The sequence below is a fragment of the Peromyscus maniculatus genome, chromosome 6 (assembly GCF_049852395.1).
Source record: "Peromyscus maniculatus bairdii isolate BWxNUB_F1_BW_parent chromosome 6, HU_Pman_BW_mat_3.1, whole genome shotgun sequence".
In the NCBI taxonomy this organism is placed as follows: Eukaryota; Metazoa; Chordata; class Mammalia; order Rodentia; family Cricetidae; genus Peromyscus; species Peromyscus maniculatus.
In genome coordinates this window covers 139,035,965-139,045,753 of record NC_134857.1, presented here as the reverse complement: position 1 = coordinate 139,045,753, position 9,789 = coordinate 139,035,965, and the positions used below count along the sequence as shown (strand labels likewise).

At 43.6% G+C, this 9,789-nt stretch overlaps 1 pseudogene; it reads right to left on the bottom strand.

Moving 5' to 3' along the window:
- Positions 1 to 8,892: 8,892 nt before the first annotated feature.
- Positions 8,893 to 9,550, bottom strand: LOC102919865 (large ribosomal subunit protein eL15 pseudogene; annotated as a pseudogene).
- Positions 9,551 to 9,789: the final 239 nt, after the last annotated feature.

Sequence of the window (9,789 nt, the reverse complement as noted above, 5' to 3'; positions counted from 1 at the left end):
GCAAGGAGCCCAGGACCCGGCACCAACGCACAGCTGCCTCCCAAACAGATCAAGCCAAATGACTGTCTCACCCATTCAGAGGGCCTGATCCAGTTGGGGGCCCCTCAGCCTTTGGTTCATAGATCCTGTGCTTCCATTCATTTGGTTATTTGTCCCTGTGCTTTCCCTTCCAAAAGCTTTAAACATAAGATTTCTGCCTGTTCTTGGATCTAGGTGTGGGAGGGTGTATAGAAAAATATATAATTGAATTGAATACAAATACAACAGACCAGATCTTTCAATGAAGAACCCTTAAATGAAGGATCCTAGGCTCCAATCAGATATAATAATCAGGAAAAGTGTGAAGCCCTGGCTGCTGGGGCTTTCTAGAAAAGGACTGTGCAGTGCATGTCCTGAATGTCAAGTGTAGTATAGGAATGTCAATTTCTACTCATAAGGCCTCCTCAGGTCCATGCTATAATGCCATATAGTCAAGCCAAACTTACCACATACAGGGTTGTTAGGGTTGGCCAGAATCTTCACTGATCTATTGTCCCCCGACTCTCGTCCTGTGAGATATGCTATCCATCTGTACAGACTTCTTTCATCAGACCTGGAAGTCCTGAGTAAATGGCTCAAAATAATATTTCTTTCTCTGTGTTCATCATCTTTTAGAAACATGCTCACATAGCAAATTATCTTCTCTTCTCTGAATTTGTTAGTATGCATCACTTCTTTGTGTTGATCTTTCTCTCTCTTTATACATATATATACATATATATGAATATATATGATGATGTATATCAGAATATATATTATGTATATCAGGATGATATATATTATGTATATATGAATTCTTTTGGTATTATACCAAGTCAAAGTACACTAACACTTCCTCTTCAGCCTTCTTTCTTCTAAGGTAAAATTCTTTCCACTCATTCTAATAGTTTGCTCCTCTTGTCTTTCCAAATACCTAAATTCTTTTACTTTGGAAGATGTACTCTCTCTTACAAATCTGCTTCTCTCACTTAATAGTCTTATGCCAGTCTCTGCATTTTCTTCATGACTTGATATCTGTGCTACATTTTTATGTCTGGCTTAGTGCTTGCTCTAGTCATCAGACTTAGCTTACCAGACATGGCTACTATCCAAATATAACTTGGCAACCCTCCTGTTCATCTCCTTTGCATTTCTGGCTCTGTTTCTTCAATAGCAAATCCAAGTTTTAGCCTCCCATTAGTTTTTTTTTCTATCACCAGTTATCTTTACAGGTGACAACGTTGTTCTTTCAAGGAGGTATAAAGTTTCTACCTCCTTGTAAATCTCTTTCATCATTTTCTATAAGAGAGAAACACATGTTACCCATAAAGACAAGGTAATAGCATCTTCAACACTGCAGTGTCATATAAAAACTATAGATCATTTTAGTGGAAATACAATCATATTCTATATTCACATCTAAATTAAAGTCTACTGTGATGGAGCACTATAGTTTTTATTATCAAACAAGCCTTAAACAGCAAGGGGGCGGGACAAGACTGAAAAAGGAGGCAGATGTCTGTAGTTTGCAAGACACTGCAATTGGATGTACCAACGTATTAGTGTAACAACAACATATGGTGCTTCCTAAGACAGGAAATAGGTGATATTAGCCCCAGGAACCCAGGGTTAGTGGTCTGACAGTTTCCAGGCTGCAGCTCAGATATAAAAATCCAGGAAGAAGCTAGATGATTCCAATTGAGAAGGTGGATAGTGAATTCCAGGAAAATGAATTTGCCTGACAGAGGACAAAAGGGAGAAGATCACTGTTCAGAACTAAGGGGATCACTCTCTAGCACTCACCTGCTGTTCTGAGAAAGAGGGTGTACACAGGCAGTTGGTATGACAAGAGTTACATTTTATTATGCTGAGTGTCATCACACAAAGTTCACATTCTAAATTCCTAACTATGGTCCTAATCCTATTTCCCCAAGGCTGCTCACCTGTTTAATGTATCTTAGCTGAAGGTCAGATCCAGTCTCTAACAGTAATTTCTGATTTGAGGATCCTAGGGGAGACTCTTCAGCCACAGGGCATATAAAGGTGGTCTCTCTTCAGATATGCAGAACAGAACATTGCCGTTGGTCTCTGCTTATATACTGTCTAATGGGCATCATAGGGTTCTAGGCCTATGTTATGTTGTCTTGAGTGAGTGATATCACTGGGTTCTGGTTATCAGGTGCAGCCTTGGAGGAAAAAATATAAAAAAATCTAAGCTATTTTTAGATGTCTAAAAGGCATTTTTTTTTTACTATGTTCATTATGCCTGCATAGTGATCAGAACTTGCTTTTAAGGAAATAATTTGAGATGGGGAAAGAATTACAGCTCCATTTGTCCAAAGCTGAAACAGTGTCTTTACACTACTTGAAACAGATGAACAGATTTACAGGGTGTTGAGTAGAGAAATCAAGATGTTTTTCCAGCAGTTAAAAAAAAGTAGCCCTCTTTGGAGCATTCTTAAAGATTCATAAACAACATGTATTCAGGTTCAAAAAGGTCAAATTTTCAGAGAAATGGAGCCCACAAAGGAACTCAAGAGTCAAGCAAGATCCAACATTCAACAAGTTCAGATTGACAGGGTGTGGATCCTAACTCAATATTGTCAGGTATACCATAGGAGGAAGAATATATAACCACAAAGAAAGTAATCAGAAAGTTTAAAAGGTCCCATACAGGTTTCTAGGCCGGGCCTGTGAGAGGACTCCAGCAATAGCTCTGCCTGAGGCAGTGGGATTCAGCCAAATGCAGCCTGGGGTTCTAGCCCAAGCCTGCAAGAGGACTCCAATAGCACCTTTGCACCAATCAGGAGCCAGTCCGGCGCCTCTGGCAGTTGGGCACTATTATGTCTTCTTTGTGGTGAGGAAACATGGTCCTACCCAGGGCCATGATAGACAGAGTAGGACAAAGAGACCCACAGCAGGCCTGGGGCAGTCTGCCCTGAGCTCTGAGGAGAAAACATGGGCCTATCCAGCACTTTGCAGCGCCAGGCAGACCAGAACTATTATGGTAAGCAATGTATGTTGTGGTATGGGAGAGAGAGAAACATAATGGTTCATGTCCTGTGCACAGAGGCGTATCTGAAGAGGTGAAAGAAGTGAGGAGTGGGCTGAGGTGGGTGGCTTAATTACCGCCAAGGGCCATGGTGATGTCTGGGCCTGGGCTGCTGCTGCTGACCATGTCTGCTTCATGGTTTTGATGCAGCCATGATCTCTGTTGATGTCCATGGTTCCTGATTCCACCAAAGCCCAAGAGGATAGATAGGGCTGTACAGAGTTGATCCCACCCCTCACTGGCTGCAACACTATGGAGAACTTGTCCTGCCCCTCACTGAATGAAGCACCCAGAAGAGAGGGTCCTACACCTCACCTGGACAGCACAATAGAGCATGGGTGAGCTGGACCTGGGGGCATAAGGATGGGAAAGCAGGTCATGCTCCTCTCCTATGCTATATGGTGACATGGGTGAGGGAAAGATGCTTTCCTCCTCCCACCCTTCACTACTTGCAGCATGTGGGGTACCTAACTCAACCCCTCACTAGCTGCAGCACTTGTGCCGTGCACATTTGCCTGGGGAGCACAGCAGAGTTGACCCTGTAGACAGGGGCATAGGTTGGCCAGCCCTGAGGTCATGAAACAGGCATGGCTGGAACCACCCCCCTTATCTGTGGTGTGGTGGTAGGAGTGAGGGAAAGATGTCCTTCCCCTTACCCCTACTGCCTGCCATTGGCAAGGGAGCCGACCTTCCCCAAAGCAGGCCCTGTACATTGTCTAGATAGCACAGCAGAGCTGACTGCTTATGGGAGCATGGTGAGCCACCCGAGAATGTGAGGATGAAAGATCTGGTCCTGCCACTCATCTGCCTTATGACAGCATGGGTAAGAAAGAGATGCCCTTTGCCCTTACCCCTCTATGGCTGAGGTGAGTGGTAGAGATGGCCCTGAGGTCATAAGAGCAGGAGAGCTGCCTGTGCCCCTTGCCAGCTACAGCACTCAGAAGAGCAGGCCCTGAACCTCGTCTGGGCAGCACAGTAGAGCTGACCCTGTTGGTGGAGGTATGGGTGAGCCAGCCCCAAAGTTGTGAGCATGGGAGAGCTGTCCCTACTTCTGTATAATATTTAAGGGCCCAGCCTTAAATTTACACAATTCCAGAGGTCCAGGAGAGATACTACCATAGGCGTGGGAATGAATCCAGTTGCTCAGAGCTCTTTAGGTCAATTTGTTTATTCCTCAGTCACCATCATTCAATCACCAGTTCAACTCTCTCAAATCTCTTCATTTCCTTGGTTCCTTTCATTCCCTCTCTTAGTTCTCTTAGTTCCAATTCTCTTAGTTTCCCTAGTTCCAATTCTCTTAATTCCCCCAAATCTTAGTTCCCTCAATCCTTAGTTCCCTCAATCCTTAGTTCTCTCAATTTTTACCCCCTTGTCTATATAGTAGCCCAAGCAGCAACAACACCTCATTTTGTATACAGCACAAGATTGTAGGGGTCCCTGCTAGAGGCTTCCTGGCAATTTTATTTGCAACTTAAAAGGAGAGAGATAAGAGTGGAGTCAGTTGGTAGTTGAAATAAATCAGAAATGGTATTTGTGTGCTAGAAATATATACTTATTGTGGTTAGGTGACGACAATACGAGTCTATCATAAATGTGTTCAACTGTAAACTTACAGGTGATAGGGTAGGGAAAGTCTGTAAGTCACTAAAAGTTAAAACTGTCACTTTTTTCCTGACAGGGTAGGGGAAGAGTACTGATAGCTAGTCAATCTGCATCAAAGCTTGAAACACCTGCTGAGGGGAAACTCCCTTTGATCTAAGAGGCTCTCTCTCTGGGGGGGGGGGGGGGAGAGAGAGAGAGAGAGAGAGAGAGAGAGAGAGAGAGAGAGAGAGAGAGAGAGGGAGAGAGAAGGCCTTGATTTGCACAAGAATCAAAGCTTGTTTGTCTAGTTGGTAGGCATTTGGCCTGTGAGACATGTGGTCTCAGAAAGGACATTTTATCTTAGTTCGGGGGTAGGGGGGAGGTGTTCAGGCTTCTAACAGATGGCCTGGTAGCTATCTGTTCCTTGCTTGCTTTTAAGACTTTGTTTGGGGTTGACTCTATCTTAGGAAGTAGCTCAAGGAGGGTATTTGCAAATGGCAGATACCCAAAACAATTGCTAAAGAGGGGACCTGGAGCTCAGAGGCAGAAGGTTCTGTCAAAGTGACTATCCAGGTGCCTTGAAATGGAGATTCATACACACATACACATATTAGGGTATGAGCACTTTCCTGTCACAAGGCAGTGTGGGTAGGGGAGAGACCCCCCCCCCCATTACCTCTCACCCCTCAGCACCCTTTCCCTAAGCAGCTATAGCAGTTAAGAAGGCAGGCCCTGCTCCTCGCCTGGGCAGCACAGCAGAGCTGACCCTATTGACAGGTGTGTGGGTGAACTGGGCCTGGGCTGAGAACATGAGCATGGGAGATCTGGCCCTGCTCCTCATCTGCCATATGGTGATGTGTGGTAGGGAGCGATGCCTGCCCCCAAGTCTCTATCTGCCTATCATGGGTGGGAAAGCTGCTTTTGAGGGCATAAGAGTGGGAGAGCTGTCCCTGCTCCTCATCAGCTACAGCACTTGGGAGAGTGGCCCCTTACCTCACCTGGGCAATACAGTAGAGTTGGCCCTGATGGTTCAGGTGTGAGAGTGCTGACCCTGAGTACCTGAAAGCAGGAGAACTGACCCTGCCCCTTACTCATAGTTCTAAGGAGTAAACTAGTCAGGACAATGCTGGAGAGCTCACCCTGCTGCTGAGGACAGGAGGCAGTGGGTGGAGGAGAGCTGGTGGGCTGACCAACCCTGCAATTACCCAGGCCCAGAACCAAGGTTAGGAACTGGCTTGCCCCAACATCCACCCCATCTATGATCTGCAGGAACACCTGAAGGGGCTGATCCTGCAGACCCAAAGATGTAGGATCTCCAGGACACAGGGCAACAACAGAATATCCAAGAGGAGTCCCAGTGGGTACCCAGCAATGATAGTGTGGCAGAAACCAGAGACATCAAACCAGAACAACGACTTGCACATGAAGATATATGGACTAAAGGGTTTACTGTGTAGTCACACACTATAGCTTCCATGATGAGATTTTTCCTGTTTTCCTTTTTTCTTTTGAGGGGGTTGCAAGAGCAGAGGGCAGAAACAAAGGGATGGGTAAATGAATGGGATTGAGTTACATGATGTGAAAGACAAAAATAATAAATGGAAAAAAAGTTTTTTAAAAAGGCCCCATGAAGATGCAAGTCTTTGAATTAGAAGACAAGGACATCAGATTATTTATTATAACTTCATTCTATGTCTACAAAAGTTACAAGAAGACAAAGAAGATATTAATAAGGTCAAAGTTGAACTATGAAGATGGAAAATGCAATGTGATAAAGGACATTGTATATAAACAGTGCATTGAATGCAGCCAAGGAAAATGAATATATTTAAGATATTTTGAAAGTATCCACAGATGGGAAGAGAGAAAGGGGAAACTAAAATGAAAGGAGTATCAGTGATGTGTGGAACAATGCCAGTAACTGAGCATGCAGCTGGGCAGAAGCCCTTTGCGGCAAAAGACTCAACTAAAGATCCAAACATCAGGACCACAAGAAAAACTGAACCAAAGCCCATTGTAGCTAGAGTTTTTTTTGCCTGGCCCACAGTCAGGACAAATCTCTCTCACCCACCAGTCCCACAGCCGCTCAGACCCAATCAAGCAAACACAGACTTATATTGCTTACAAACTGTATGGCTGTGGCAGGCTTCTTGCTAACTGTTCTTATATCTTAAATTAACCCATTTCTATAAATCTATACCTTACCACATGGCTCGTGGCTTACTGGCATCTTCACATGTGGCTTGTCATGGTGGTGGCTGGCAGTATCTCTGACTCAGCCTTCCACTTCCCAGAATTCTTCTCCTCCTTGTCCCGCCTATACTTCCTCCTGCCTGACTATTGGCCAATCAATGTTTTATTTACTAAACAATCAGAGCAACACATTTGCCATACAGAACATCCCACAGCATCCCATCATGGTAAGTCATACAAAACAAGAAAGGAAGAAGAAATCTTACCAGCTGAAGAAAGAAAGTCACAGTTCAGATGGAACAAATTTAAGAATAACAACAAATTCCCCTCTAAAATAATGCAAGTGAGAAAACACAGCAACATATTGAAGACCTTGTCAGCCTACAATATCAACCCAGAAGAAATTTATTTCAAAAGCCAAGGTTATAGAAAATAACTTTGAGACATATGCAAGTGGAAGAATTTATTGTCATCAGAATCTCATTACAAAAAAAAAAAAACAGAAGAATACAAAATGAAACTCCAGACATGAATAGCAAACACTTGGACTGATAGTCATGTGGGTAAATGTAATGTTTTTCCTGCTTTGGTCTCTTCAAAATAAACTAAATGTTAAAAAGGATTATCTAATAAGTTTTATAGTATAAATGAAGCCCATGGCCTCAAGACCACAAAGAAAAACAAAAAGCATTCTCTGTAGACACCAATTATCGGGAACCATGTCAGCAAAAATAATTGGACTTGGGTTTTTGGTGGGGTTTTTTTTTGAGGGGGGGTTAGTTTGGATTTTTTTTCTCATTTTTATTTTCATTTTGTTCTGGGGTGGGAGATCACCAGGGTAAGTTGTTGGTTTTGGGGGCGCCCTTATCCTGTGAGGAAAAGTCACGAAACATGACAGAATCCACTAACAAGAGTTTTATTAAGATAAGGGAGAGGGACAGATATGCACATGTCTGTGGAAAGACACGTGAGTGAAGGGGGACGGGGAATCATGGCACCGGCTTATAAAGGCTGGGCTGCGCTGGCACACACAGGCCCATGTGCCTATTCTACACATGCACATAGATCACATGGTTGTGCTGTGCACTTCACAAAACCACGCAAAGCCTGGTCAGCCATTTTGACTCAGAAATGACTAGGTGGAAGTGACTAGGTCCCACCGGGCATGCGCAACCATGCCCAACCGTGGGGGCATGTTGTTAATCCATATCATAAGGGGCATGGAAGGACCGGGAACTAAGTATGATCAGGATGCATGATGTAAAATTCCCAGAGAATCAATAAAAATGTTATTTTGAAAAAAAATTCTCATTCCTTGATGATGGGATACAAAATAGTAATCACTCTGGTAGATAATTTGACTGGTAGCTTCTTATAGAACTAAATGTATTCTTACCATGAAACCCAGCAACTACTCTCCTTTGTTTACTCAAGGAATCTGGAAATTCAAGTCCACACAAAAATTGGTCTATAGCAATTTTAACCACCATGAATTTAAAACTTCAAAGCAACTAAGAATGCGTAAATGGCTCAACTATGATAAATGGAGACAGTAGCATATTATTCAGCATCAAAAAGAAATGAATTTCCAAGCCATTCAACAGACAACCCATAACAAAAACCTGAGTAGGTACAACTTCAATACAGATTGAAGTCAGAGAAACTGATTTGGAAAAGCTTCAGGCTTTGTGATTTCAACCCCCTGGCATTTTAGAAAAGGCAAGAAAACAGCAACAATGGAAAGATACAACTGCTAAAGGTTAGAGAGAGGAAAGGGGCATAGGCAGAGCAAAGAGGAAATGAAACTACTGTTTTCATTATATTATATTCCTAGATACATATCACGGTACATTTCTTTCTTTCTTTCTTTCTTTCTTTCTTTCTTTCTTTCTTTCTTTCTTTCTTTCTTTCTTTCTTTCTTTCTTTCTTTCTTCCTTCCTTCCTTCCTTCCTTCCTTCCTTCCTTCCTTCCTTCCTTCCTTCCTTCCTTCCTTTCTTTCTTTCTTCCTTTCTTTCTTTTTGACGGTCCTAAATTGTTTATTGGGTATGAATTTTACAAACATTACGTGTATTGGCGGTAACAGTGGAGCTGCAGAGTATTGCACCTTCTCCAGGCTGCACGGCAAGAGCCACCAATAGTGTGGTGGAACTTGTGGCCCTTTCCAAGGCCATGGCTCTTGCGGCCAGCAGATGTCAGCCCACGCATCTCTCTGTGCTTGTGGACTGGTTTGGTGATCCATTGGGTGTCAGGGTTTCTTCTGATAGCTTTATGGAATGGATCAATGAGGATAGCCTCAAAAAATTTATATGTGGAATCTTCGTCAACCCAGTAAGAATTCAGGATTCTCAAGCCCCACATTGGCGTCCAGTTCTCTCCTCAGCAACAGACTGAAGGCTTCGGGCAAACTTTAGCTGGTTAACACCATGACGGACAGGCTTGCCATAAGTTGCACTCTTAGGAACTGGGCGTTTGCGGCCACCTCCGCGGACACGAATCCTGTATATGACACAACCTTGCTTGGCCTTGTATCCCAGCCTTCGCTCTTTATCACACCAGGTGGGGCGGGGAGCCCTGTGCAGCGCTGATAGCTGGCGGTACTGCCAGCAGCGGACTCTCAGGAGAAAGCTCATCACATCCGACTGTTTCTTCCTCCATAGCTCCTGGATGTATTTGTATGCACCCATCTTGGCTCACCTGATGGCTGCCGCCAGAGCACCGTAAATTTTTTTAAGTCCTTGAAGGTCCTTCAGTTGTAACACGTGTAGCAATCTGGATGCTGAGAGGAGGCAGTGTGTGTGTGTGTGTGTGTGTGTGTGTGTGTGTGTGTGTGTGTGTGTGTTTTACTCTATGAAAGCACTTATACCTTCTGATTTTGCTATGAATTTAAAACTACTCTAAGAAATAAAGTCTACTTTTAAAAAGTATATCATCCTAAGGATCTACAC